The sequence below is a fragment of the Pseudorca crassidens genome, chromosome X, assembly GCF_039906515.1.
Source record: "Pseudorca crassidens isolate mPseCra1 chromosome X, mPseCra1.hap1, whole genome shotgun sequence".
In the NCBI taxonomy this organism is placed as follows: domain Eukaryota; kingdom Metazoa; phylum Chordata; class Mammalia; order Artiodactyla; family Delphinidae; genus Pseudorca; species Pseudorca crassidens.
The window spans coordinates 84,101,431-84,115,220 of record NC_090317.1 but is presented as its reverse complement, the minus strand read 5'-3'; positions in this window follow the sequence as shown (position 1 = coordinate 84,115,220).

Sequence of the window (13,790 nt, the reverse complement as noted above, 5' to 3'; positions counted from 1 at the left end):
TTCACTGGGACAAAGATCCTGTGGGTCAGTGGCAGACACATCCCGGGAAGGTTCCGAAGGTTGTGAACCCTTCTTTACTTGAGTCACAAGGGTCCGGAGGTGACCACCGCGCTGCATCCCTGCGTGGAAACCCCGAGCATCCTTTGTGCGCAGGGGTGGGACTTTTGGGGATGGCATGGGTCGCACCGGTGGGCCTACTTGGGGAAGGCCACTTGGCCTCGACTACATTTGTCCACAAGTTCGCTACCACCGGGGTCTTTCTTCCCGCAGGCCTCGCTAGCCAGGCTCTCAGGCTTCAGTTCTGCGCCAGAAGCCCTTCCACATGTCATGCTCAATTCTTTCCAGGTGCCCCTGTGAATTTTTATCCTTTGGGAGAAGGTGGAATACAGGGCGGAGGGGGAGGGGAAGTGGGTCTTGGGGTTTGGAGGGTCATGTGGAAGAAGGGAGCTTTTTGGCTTGCTTTGGCATGGAGATCTCTCTGCTTCTCAACCTAACCTCTGACACTGGCCTAGTGTTCTCACTGGAAGACCCGTGAGATCTTGCAGGGGAAATTATGGATCCCCGGGAAACACGCGCGCGCGCGCACACACACACACGCACACACACACACACACACTCACACACGGACAAGCACATGCACACATCTCAGAAACCACTTCTGAAGAACCACTCAACACCTTACCCGAAGGCTTACCCTAACCCGTACCCTAATCCTAACCCGTACACTAACACTAACCCGTACCCTAACACTTACGCTAACCTTAAACCGTTGTCGTACAGTAACCTGTACCCGAAACCCTAAACCTAACCCTAACCCTAACCCTAAACCTTACCCGAAGCCTTACCCTAAACCGTACCCTCATCCTAACCCGTACACTAACACTAACCCGTACCCTAACACTTACGCTAACCCTAAACCGTTGTCGTACCCTAACCTGTACCATAAACCGTACCTGTTCCCTAACCCTAACCCTAACCATAACCATAACCATAAACCTAACTCTATCCCTAACCCTAACACTAACCCTAACTCTAACCCTAACCCTAACCCCTAAGCCTAACTAAAACCCTAACCTTACCTCTAACCCTAACCCTAACCCTAAACCTAAACCTAACCCCTAACCACAACACCAACCCCAACCCCAACCTTAACCCTAAACCTAAACCTAACCCTAAACCTAACCCTAACCCTAACCCTAACCCTAACCCTATGATGCATTTCCAGGCAGAGCCTCAAAACGAGGGATCAGGGCCTTTATCCAGAGCCGACTGGGATGTGTAGAGAGCAGAAAAAGGTCCAACGTAAAAGCTGAGAGGAACCTTTTATTCGGGGATCTTACTGAGGACTACAGACACGGCGACAGCCACTCACAAAGTGCTATGGCAAGGTTTTGAATTAGTACGGGAGGAAGGAGCCAGGCTATGTAGGAGTTTTCGTTGAATAAAAGAGGAAAAAATAGAAACATGTCGGGGAATACCAAAAGATTGCTGCTAATCACAAAGACAAAAAACAATACAATGAAATAAACACAGCACCAGCACCACCACGAACAACAACAACAACAACAACAACAGCAACACCTCACCCAGAACATCTCAAGTCAGAGATTTGAGCGCTTTTCTAATCATGGGAAGACACAAGAGTCTTGGTCCATTGAAATCATTCCTAGGTATGCATCTGAACTTTCCAGGACTACTATCCTGCTTTTCTCCATCTTGAATTGCCCTCGGGGGCCACCCTTGGGGGCAGAGGCAGTGTGTGAGTGCCGATGGCAGGGCCACAACCTTTGTTTACTGAAGAGGCTGGTGACATTTTGTGTCCGCAGATGCAAAGCAAAGCAGGCGGTCACCGTGGCGTGAGTGTTTAAGGATGTCATGCCCATATGCCACCCAGAGCCTGGCGCGAGACCAATGTGGAAGGTGATCGTGAGGCTCCTTACAGTTTCCTCAACGTTTCCTTTCTTTGCTCCTCTAAAGTCTTCCTAGGTGTGCAGAGCGAGCAGGAGGGAGCTCCAAGGGAAAGCACATCCACGTCCCAGGGATTTCGCACACGCTGAAGTATCTGAAGGACTCTTAGAATTGAGGAGTGGAGTGTCTGTTTGGGACATTCTTGTAGGCCAAGCTGTCCCAGGAAGTAGGCCCACCTTTGAAATTGGTGAGAAAAAACAAACACACGAAAACATCCCGCGACCACAAAAGTCACCACCTTCCTGTCGGGTAGGGCCTAAGGGGGATCTTTCCCAGGCATGAAACATCAGGGCACATCGGACACTGATTTGGGGCAAATGCAGGGAGGAAGGAGGGCAGGGATTGGGAGCAGCACGTGGTGGAACCCCTACTCTCAGCATCGCTTCACACCCTTGCCTGTGTTCGCCAGGGCTTAATGTTACTGAAATCACTCGGGCTCGCGCACGCACGCCCCCACCACCCCGCACATGGTCACATTCAGGGCAGCACGCCTGCGCAGGCCCCCGCACTGGTACCCACTCTGCCCGTCTCCGTGGACCCGACGGTTGCCCTACCTTCCTTGTTCCCTGTTCTTCCTCCTTGCCCTTTTCTGTTGCTATTTCCACTTCCCAGTTGGGCACTACAGCATCGCCAAACAGGCCTCTCCCTGGACACGCTTCTGCCCCTTGCCTGAGTGGCTGAGACTTAGCCTTGGCTGACGGCTCTTCCCTCAGGAAGCCCCAGGAGGCTTCGGCCGGTTCCATCTGCCAACTTGGGACACAGTGTGCCCTGGGGATCGCCTTCATGCTTCACCTCCATTATGGTTCTTTCTTTTGATTTCTGTTTGCTCTCCGCTTTCGGCTCCTGCCTTCCGCTCAATGCCTTACTTTCAGTTCTTCCCTCTGGACAAAAGGCACGGTTGGGAGCGTGCCTGGGAAGCTCAACATGGCCAATACATGTACTTTCCCTGTGCAAGGGAAAATGCCCCCGTGGACTAGGAGAGTAAGGGGCATTCCCTCACAGCCATCCCTTAATTGCCATCGGGGATTACCTCACCCCTCTCGTGTCCCTTACCTCCCCTTAGTAACCTAGAGTTCCCAGGGTTCTACCTAACCTTTCCTGAGTGCCCTGAGTGCATCCCGAGGCTCTTTGGCCCTTTGCAGTGTACCCATGACATACTCAGGGTGTCAGAGGTGGCTCTACCTCTCCTTTTGCCTTCTGTAGGCCCGGCGGGCCCACTGCTGAGTCGGAGCCCTTGATGGCACTCAGGAGGGACCCCCACGCCGCCCCCGCCGCCATGCCCAGGTCAAGGGGCTGCCTGGTGGCCTGTCCTTTGGTCTGCCGGCAGCTTGTGTCTCCCTGTCACTCCCTGTGCATGTTGCAAAAGATACACAGTGAAGCGCCCCTGCACTGGATCCACGGCAACGCTCGTGGTTGTCGTGGCGACGGTGGTGGAGGTGGTGGTGATGGTGACGGTGGTGGTGGTGGTGGTGGTGGTCAGTTACTGCTTCCCTCTATTCCTTTCACTGTCTATTCTGAGCTGGCCTAGTGTCCTCAGCGTCCTCCTCGCACGTGTGCTCTTTGGTTAAGGAGGAGGCACGAGTGTAGGAGAAGGCAGTCGTGTGGTTCACTTCGGACTCTTCCCCTTCCTCCTCGACATCTTTTCCCTTCTCCAGCGGTGGAGGGCATTGTCACCCTCCGGGAAATCCCAGAAAACTAAACACCAACAAAACCAAACAAGATCTAGGAGTTACTTCGCAGTGAAACAGCATGACGAACTCGAGGCTTGCAAAATTATCTCTTGACTTTCCATTCGGTGCAGTTGTTCTCCTTATGGAAGCCCTTCAAGTCCAAACGTGAGCCAGCAGGGGCCCCCTCAAGTTGCACCCTGCTTGCCGTTGGTTCCCAATCCAATGGCGTGATCCGAACAGTGTACATTTCACTGTATTACTTACGAGCGGTCGCCTCCCTGTCCACAAGCCCAGGCAGGTTGGTGCTGGCCGCCGCTCAGAAGACCAGGCAATCAAGCACCCACAGCCGGATACCCACGGCAACACACGCCCACGGGCAGGCAAGCACCTTAGACAGGTGTGAGAGCATGGGCTCGAGTACACACACACACACAGACAAACACACACACGCGCGCGCGCGCACACACACACACACACACACACCCTATCTTCCTACCCCGCCACACACAGCACACCCTCACACAACCACAAACATACTGACACACGCTGTCACCTGTGCTTTCCTCTATACCCTCGCACCTGTCTCCCCCCACCCCACCCCCACCCCACCCCCTGACCGCAGCAAGTACTCTGAGAATGGCTGAAACACGCATTCCCAGAGGGGCTCTCAAAAAGGGACACGCAGCCATTCTGTGTTCCAGGTGATAGTCGTCGGTCAGCAGGTGGACCCAAGCTGCCAGTGTAAACCTGAAACGTCCCTTGTTTAGCCAGATAAATGGGGTCTCCAAGTGGGAGCAGAGTCTGTGCCCATCCTCAAGAGAAGCAAGGTCCTGTGTGGGGCTCTGTGACTGGCGATGTTTGTTAGTCTTGCAAGGTTCCTGTGTGAGGGCAAGGCCAGCCCGCCCAGAGCCAGTCCTTGGCACCCCATGCTGGGGGCGCCTCCGGGTTGGGCCAGCCACTTCTGGCTGCACTGTTGGGCCAGCCCGAGGTGGTGGCCTCAAGCCGAAGCTCCGGGCCTTGAAAGGGAAGCGGAGTCCTGCAACAAAGTGACTTGCAAGCCAGCGAGGTTTTCGCCACCAGTAAGGTGGCTGCCACCTGGTCCAGGAGAAATCCTGTGATTTAGACACTCAGGCAATGTCACCCAGCCAGGTCGCTTGGTGTATCCTTTGCCTTTTACTTCTCCCAAGAGCAGGAGTCAAGAAAAAGGGGGTTGGAGGAAAGGAAGTGGAAAGGACTGCAGGGGGTCCAGCCTCGTGGCCAGTGGTCCTTTCGTCCTGTGCATTTGGTGGTCCGCGTGGGTGCCGGTGGGTGGTTGCTTTCTTTCCTTTTCTCTCCTCCGTCGTGGCACTGTCTGTGTTGGTTTGGTTTTGCTTTTGGTTTTACATTAGAAGGGGAGGAGAACCCAGGCCTGATGATGTAGTGGGGGCAGGGTTAGGCGCTTAGTTGGCCTTGATGGAGCTATACTGCCACCAAGCGGAGATGGTTTCGCTCAAAGCCAGTTACCAGGTCTCAAGGGATGGAGACAGCCACAGGGCTGGAAGCAACTGGCCCAGTGGGGACGGCGCGGCGTGGGGCTGGGGTGGGTGTGTTGTCCTGAGGGTGCACATGGGCAATGGGCTCCGGGCCGTGCCTTCATGTGTGCTCTCCGCGGAGGACTGGACCCTGGTTGTGCAGCTGGGCAAGGCCCTCAGAAACCCCAGGGGCAGCACGAGATGGCCGCCCCTGGGAGTGCCCGGTGCAAATGGCCCCGGCTCCAGGACCTCTAAGACCCTCAGCTTCCGGTGAGGAAGGGGGCCACGTGACCCCAGTGCGGCCGCAGGCAGGGCACCCCGGCACTCCCCAGCAGGGACACCGGAGGAAAAGTTGCAGAGTTGCTCTGGGCCCACCCCCAAAATGGCTGACGGGGGAAGCTCCGCTCCCTGGGCTGGACAGTCCGGGAACTGCCTGCTGTGTCCGGGGCCCCGAGAGCTCATGATTTTCCCCACAGGGTCGCACTGGCGCGCACGGCGCCCTCACAGGCCTCTGAAACCCCGTGGAGGAGACCTCCTGCGCCTTGGGCAGAACCCATTCTGCCCAGCACAGCCTCGCGGTTCCCTGCGCAGGGCAGAAGACACAGCTCGGCTGCCTGGGCTTTTCACATAACGCATTCCGCTGGATGGCACTGTGGCTCCAGAAATGGCAGTCTCCCCTTTCCCTACCCCCACCGAGCCTTCCGCGCCTGCCTTTAACTTCCAAACAGTGGACGGTGTGTAGTGGTGGCTGTGAAACTATTAGATCACCTTCCTCGTCCTCGTCCTCGTCCTCGTCCTCGTCCTCGTCCTGGTCCTCGTCCTCGTCCTCCTCCACCTCCTCCTCCTCCTCCTCCTCCTTCTCCCCATCATCATCATCATCATCATCATCATCATCATCATCAACAGCAGCAGCAGCAGCAGCCACAGAGGCACCAATATCCCATTATCCTCATCCCCATCCATAGTCCAGCTCACCGACCACCCATGTCACCTTCAGCTGGGCTCTTTCACCAACTTGGCCACTTTCCACGAAACCCGCAAGTGTAGCTAGGCAGTTCTTGATTCCCTTGATGCCCTGGTTCACAGTGAACGCCGCTGTCGACGACACTGCAGAGATCCCACCAGTGAGCTTGCAGTTTCTTCTTTGTATCTTCTGACTCCTGTCCTGTGGCTTGTCTGCACCGCATCACTTCCTAGGGAGCAACCTCTGTTCTGCTCAAGTTGAGTGCTTCACTGGGACAAAGATCCTGTGGGTCAGTGGCAGACACATCCCGGGAAGGTTCCGAAGGTTGTGAACCCTTCTTTACTTGAGTCACAAGGGTCCGGAGGTGACCACCGCGCTGCATCCCTGCGTGGAAACCCCGAGCATCCTTTGTGCGCAGGGGTGGGACTTTTGGGGATGGCATGGGTCGCACCGGTGGGCCTACTTGGGGAAGGCCACTTGGCCTCGACTACATTTGTCCACAAGTTCGCTACCACCGGGGTCTTTCTTCCCGCAGGCCTCGCTAGCCAGGCTCTCAGGCTTCAGTTCTGCGCCAGAAGCCCTTCCACATGTCATGCTCAATTCTTTCCAGGTGCCCCTGTGAATTTTTATCCTTTGGGAGAAGGTGGAATACAGGGCGGAGGGGGAGGGGAAGTGGGTCTTGGGGTTTGGAGGGTCATGTGGAAGAAGGGAGCTTTTTGGCTTGCTTTGGCATGGAGATCTCTCTGCTTCTCAACCTAACCTCTGACACTGGCCTAGTGTTCTCACTGGAAGACCCGTGAGATCTTGCAGGGGAAATTATGGATCCCCGGGAAACACGCGCGCGCGCGCACACACACACACGCACACACACACACACACACTCACACACGGACAAGCACATGCACACATCTCAGAAACCACTTCTGAAGAACCACTCAACACCTTACCCGAAGGCTTACCCTAACCCGTACCCTAATCCTAACCCGTACACTAACACTAACCCGTACCCTAACACTTACGCTAACCTTAAACCGTTGTCGTACAGTAACCTGTACCCGAAACCCTAAACCTAACCCTAACCCTAACCCTAAACCTTACCCGAAGCCTTACCCTAAACCGTACCCTCATCCTAACCCGTACACTAACACTAACCCGTACCCTAACACTTACGCTAACCCTAAACCGTTGTCGTACCCTAACCTGTACCATAAACCGTACCTGTTCCCTAACCCTAACCCTAACCATAACCATAACCATAAACCTAACTCTATCCCTAACCCTAACACTAACCCTAACTCTAACCCTAACCCTAACCCCTAAGCCTAACTAAAACCCTAACCTTACCTCTAACCCTAACCCTAACCCTAAACCTAAACCTAACCCCTAACCACAACACCAACCCCAACCCCAACCTTAACCCTAAACCTAAACCTAACCCTAAACCTAACCCTAACCCTAACCCTAACCCTAACCCTATGATGCATTTCCAGGCAGAGCCTCAAAACGAGGGATCAGGGCCTTTATCCAGAGCCGACTGGGATGTGTAGAGAGCAGAAAAAGGTCCAACGTAAAAGCTGAGAGGAACCTTTTATTCGGGGATCTTACTGAGGACTACAGACACGGCGACAGCCACTCACAAAGTGCTATGGCAAGGTTTTGAATTAGTACGGGAGGAAGGAGCCAGGCTATGTAGGAGTTTTCGTTGAATAAAAGAGGAAAAAATAGAAACATGTCGGGGAATACCAAAAGATTGCTGCTAATCACAAAGACAAAAAACAATACAATGAAATAAACACAGCACCAGCACCACCACGAACAACAACAACAACAACAACAACAGCAACACCTCACCCAGAACATCTCAAGTCAGAGATTTGAGCGCTTTTCTAATCATGGGAAGACACAAGAGTCTTGGTCCATTGAAATCATTCCTAGGTATGCATCTGAACTTTCCAGGACTACTATCCTGCTTTTCTCCATCTTGAATTGCCCTCGGGGGCCACCCTTGGGGGCAGAGGCAGTGTGTGAGTGCCGATGGCAGGGCCACAACCTTTGTTTACTGAAGAGGCTGGTGACATTTTGTGTCCGCAGATGCAAAGCAAAGCAGGCGGTCACCGTGGCGTGAGTGTTTAAGGATGTCATGCCCATATGCCACCCAGAGCCTGGCGCGAGACCAATGTGGAAGGTGATCGTGAGGCTCCTTACAGTTTCCTCAACGTTTCCTTTCTTTGCTCCTCTAAAGTCTTCCTAGGTGTGCAGAGCGAGCAGGAGGGAGCTCCAAGGGAAAGCACATCCACGTCCCAGGGATTTCGCACACGCTGAAGTATCTGAAGGACTCTTAGAATTGAGGAGTGGAGTGTCTGTTTGGGACATTCTTGTAGGCCAAGCTGTCCCAGGAAGTAGGCCCACCTTTGAAATTGGTGAGAAAAAACAAACACACGAAAACATCCCGCGACCACAAAAGTCACCACCTTCCTGTCGGGTAGGGCCTAAGGGGGATCTTTCCCAGGCATGAAACATCAGGGCACATCGGACACTGATTTGGGGCAAATGCAGGGAGGAAGGAGGGCAGGGATTGGGAGCAGCACGTGGTGGAACCCCTACTCTCAGCATCGCTTCACACCCTTGCCTGTGTTCGCCAGGGCTTAATGTTACTGAAATCACTCGGGCTCGCGCACGCACGCCCCCACCACCCCGCACATGGTCACATTCAGGGCAGCACGCCTGCGCAGGCCCCCGCACTGGTACCCACTCTGCCCGTCTCCGTGGACCCGACGGTTGCCCTACCTTCCTTGTTCCCTGTTCTTCCTCCTTGCCCTTTTCTGTTGCTATTTCCACTTCCCAGTTGGGCACTACAGCATCGCCAAACAGGCCTCTCCCTGGACACGCTTCTGCCCCTTGCCTGAGTGGCTGAGACTTAGCCTTGGCTGACGGCTCTTCCCTCAGGAAGCCCCAGGAGGCTTCGGCCGGTTCCATCTGCCAACTTGGGACACAGTGTGCCCTGGGGATCGCCTTCATGCTTCACCTCCATTATGGTTCTTTCTTTTGATTTCTGTTTGCTCTCCGCTTTCGGCTCCTGCCTTCCGCTCAATGCCTTACTTTCAGTTCTTCCCTCTGGACAAAAGGCACGGTTGGGAGCGTGCCTGGGAAGCTCAACATGGCCAATACATGTACTTTCCCTGTGCAAGGGAAAATGCCCCCGTGGACTAGGAGAGTAAGGGGCATTCCCTCACAGCCATCCCTTAATTGCCATCGGGGATTACCTCACCCCTCTCGTGTCCCTTACCTCCCCTTAGTAACCTAGAGTTCCCAGGGTTCTACCTAACCTTTCCTGAGTGCCCTGAGTGCATCCCGAGGCTCTTTGGCCCTTTGCAGTGTACCCATGACATACTCAGGGTGTCAGAGGTGGCTCTACCTCTCCTTTTGCCTTCTGTAGGCCCGGCGGGCCCACTGCTGAGTCGGAGCCCTTGATGGCACTCAGGAGGGACCCCCACGCCGCCCCCGCCGCCATGCCCAGGTCAAGGGGCTGCCTGGTGGCCTGTCCTTTGGTCTGCCGGCAGCTTGTGTCTCCCTGTCACTCCCTGTGCATGTTGCAAAAGATACACAGTGAAGCGCCCCTGCACTGGATCCACGGCAACGCTCGTGGTTGTCGTGGCGACGGTGGTGGAGGTGGTGGTGATGGTGACGGTGGTGGTGGTGGTGGTGGTGGTCAGTTACTGCTTCCCTCTATTCCTTTCACTGTCTATTCTGAGCTGGCCTAGTGTCCTCAGCGTCCTCCTCGCACGTCTGCTCTTTGGTTAAGGAGGAGGCACGAGTGTAGGAGAAGGCAGTCGTGTGGTTCACTTCGGACTCTTCCCCTTCCTCCTCGACATCTTTTCCCTTCTCCAGCGGTGGAGGGCATTGTCACCCTCCGGGAAATCCCAGAAAACTAAACACCAACAAAACCAAACAAGATCTAGGAGTTACTTCGCAGTGAAACAGCATGACGAACTCGAGGCTTGCAAAATTATCTCTTGACTTTCCATTCGGTGCAGTTGTTCTCCTTATGGAAGCCCTTCAAGTCCAAACGTGAGCCAGCAGGGGCCCCCTCAAGTTGCACCCTGCTTGCCGTTGGTTCCCAATCCAATGGCGTGATCCGAACAGTGTACATTTCACTGTATTACTTACGAGCGGTCGCCTCCCTGTCCACAAGCCCAGGCAGGTTGGTGCTGGCCGCCGCTCAGAAGACCAGGCAATCAAGCACCCACAGCCGGATACCCACGGCAACACAGGCCCACGGGCAGGCAAGCACCTTAGACAGGTGTGAGAGCATGGGCTCGAGTACACACACACACACAGACAAACACACACACGCGCGCGCGCACACACACACACACACACACACACCCTATCTTCCTACCCCGCCACACACAGCACACCCTCACACAACCACAAACATACTGACACACGCTGTCACCTGTGCTTTCCTCTATACCCTCGCACCTGTCTCCCCCCACCCCACCCCCACCCCACCCCCTGACCGCAGCAAGTACTCTGAGAATGGCTGAAACACGCATTCCCAGAGGGGCTCTCAAAAAGGGACACGCAGCCATTCTGTGTTCCAGGTGATAGTCGTCGGTCAGCAGGTGGACCCAAGCTGCCAGTGTAAACCTGAAACGTCCCTTGTTTAGCCAGATAAATGGGGTCTCCAAGTGGGAGCAGAGTCTGTGCCCATCCTCAAGAGAAGCAAGGTCCTGTGTGGGGCTCTGTGACTGGCGATGTTTGTTAGTCTTGCAAGGTTCCTGTGTGAGGGCAAGGCCAGCCCGCCCAGAGCCAGTCCTTGGCACCCCATGCTGGGGGCGCCTCCGGGTTGGGCCAGCCACTTCTGGCTGCACTGTTGGGCCAGCCCGAGGTGGTGGCCTCAAGCCGAAGCTCCGGGCCTTGAAAGGGAAGCGGAGTCCTGCAACAAAGTGACTTGCAAGCCAGCGAGGTTTTCGCCACCAGTAAGGTGGCTGCCACCTGGTCCAGGAGAAATCCTGTGATTTAGACACTCAGGCAATGTCACCCAGCCAGGTCGCTTGGTGTATCCTTTGCCTTTTACTTCTCCCAAGAGCAGGAGTCAAGAAAAAGGGGGTTGGAGGAAAGGAAGTGGAAAGGACTGCAGGGGGTCCAGCCTCGTGGCCAGTGGTCCTTTCGTCCTGTGCATTTGGTGGTCCGCGTGGGTGCCGGTGGGTGGTTGCTTTCTTTCCTTTTCTCTCCTCCGTCGTGGCACTGTCTGTGTTGGTTTGGTTTTGCTTTTGGTTTTACATTAGAAGGGGAGGAGAACCCAGGCCTGATGATGTAGTGGGGGCAGGGTTAGGCGCTTAGTTGGCCTTGATGGAGCTATACTGCCACCAAGCGGAGATGGTTTCGCTCAAAGCCAGTTACCAGGTCTCAAGGGATGGAGACAGCCACAGGGCTGGAAGCAACTGGCCCAGTGGGGACGGCGCGGCGTGGGGCTGGGGTGGGTGTGTTGTCCTGAGGGTGCACATGGGCAATGGGCTCCGGGCCGTGCCTTCATGTGTGCTCTCCGCGGAGGACTGGACCCTGGTTGTGCAGCTGGGCAAGGCCCTCAGAAACCCCAGGGGCAGCACGAGATGGCCGCCCCTGGGAGTGCCCGGTGCAAATGGCCCCGGCTCCAGGACCTCTAAGACCCTCAGCTTCCGGTGAGGAAGGGGGCCACGTGACCCCAGTGCGGCCGCAGGCAGGGCACCCCGGCACTCCCCAGCAGGGACACCGGAGGAAAAGTTGCAGAGTTGCTCTGGGCCCACCCCCAAAATGGCTGACGGGGGAAGCTCCGCTCCCTGGGCTGGACAGTCCGGGAACTGCCTGCTGTGTCCGGGGCCCCGAGAGCTCATGATTTTCCCCACAGGGTCGCACTGGCGCGCACGGCGCCCTCACAGGCCTCTGAAACCCCGTGGAGGAGACCTCCTGCGCCTTGGGCAGAACCCATTCTGCCCAGCACAGCCTCGCGGTTCCCTGCGCAGGGCAGAAGACACAGCTCGGCTGCCTGGGCTTTTCACATAACGCATTCCGCTGGATGGCACTGTGGCTCCAGAAATGGCAGTCTCCCCTTTCCCTACCCCCACCGAGCCTTCCGCGCCTGCCTTTAACTTCCAAACAGTGGACGGTGTGTAGTGGTGGCTGTGAAACTATTAGATCACCTTCCTCGTCCTCGTCCTCGTCCTCGTCCTCGTCCTCGTCCTGGTCCTCGTCCTCGTCCTCCTCCACCTCCTCCTCCTCCTCCTCCTCCTTCTCCCCATCATCATCATCATCATCATCATCATCATCATCATCAACAGCAGCAGCAGCAGCAGCCACAGAGGCACCAATATCCCATTATCCTCATCCCCATCCATAGTCCAGCTCACCGACCACCCATGTCACCTTCAGCTGGGCTCTTTCACCAACTTGGCCACTTTCCACGAAACCCGCAAGTGTAGCTAGGCAGTTCTTGATTCCCTTGATGCCCTGGTTCACAGTGAACGCCGCTGTCGACGACACTGCAGAGATCCCACCAGTGAGCTTGCAGTTTCTTCTTTGTATCTTCTGACTCCTGTCCTGTGGCTTGTCTGCACCGCATCACTTCCTAGGGAGCAACCTCTGTTCTGCTCAAGTTGAGTGCTTCACTGGGACAAAGATCCTGTGGGTCAGTGGCAGACACATCCCGGGAAGGTTCCGAAGGTTGTGAACCCTTCTTTACTTGAGTCACAAGGGTCCGGAGGTGACCACCGCGCTGCATCCCTGCGTGGAAACCCCGAGCATCCTTTGTGCGCAGGGGTGGGACTTTTGGGGATGGCATGGGTCGCACCGGTGGGCCTACTTGGGGAAGGCCACTTGGCCTCGACTACATTTGTCCACAAGTTCGCTACCACCGGGGTCTTTCTTCCCGCAGGCCTCGCTAGCCAGGCTCTCAGGCTTCAGTTCTGCGCCAGAAGCCCTTCCACATGTCATGCTCAATTCTTTCCAGGTGCCCCTGTGAATTTTTATCCTTTGGGAGAAGGTGGAATACAGGGCGGAGGGGGAGGGGAAGTGGGTCTTGGGGTTTGGAGGGTCATGTGGAAGAAGGGAGCTTTTTGGCTTGCTTTGGCATGGAGATCTCTCTGCTTCTCAACCTAACCTCTGACACTGGCCTAGTGTTCTCACTGGAAGACCCGTGAGATCTTGCAGGGGAAATTATGGATCCCCGGGAAACACGCGCGCGCGCGCACACACACACACGCACACACACACACACACACTCACACACGGACAAGCACATGCACACATCTCAGAAACCACTTCTGAAGAACCACTCAACACCTTACCCGAAGGCTTACCCTAACCCGTACCCTAATCCTAACCCGTACACTAACACTAACCCGTACCCTAACACTTACGCTAACCTTAAACCGTTGTCGTACAGTAACCTGTACCCGAAACCCTAAACCTAACCCTAACCCTAACCCTAAACCTTACCCGAAGCCTTACCCTAAACCGTACCCTCATCCTAACCCGTACACTAACACTAACCCGTACCCTAACACTTACGCTAACCCTAAACCGTTGTCGTACCCTAACCTGTACCATAAACCGTACCTGTTCCCTAACCCTAACCCTAACCATAACCATAACCATAAACCTAACTCTATCCCTAACCCTAACACTAACCCTAACTCT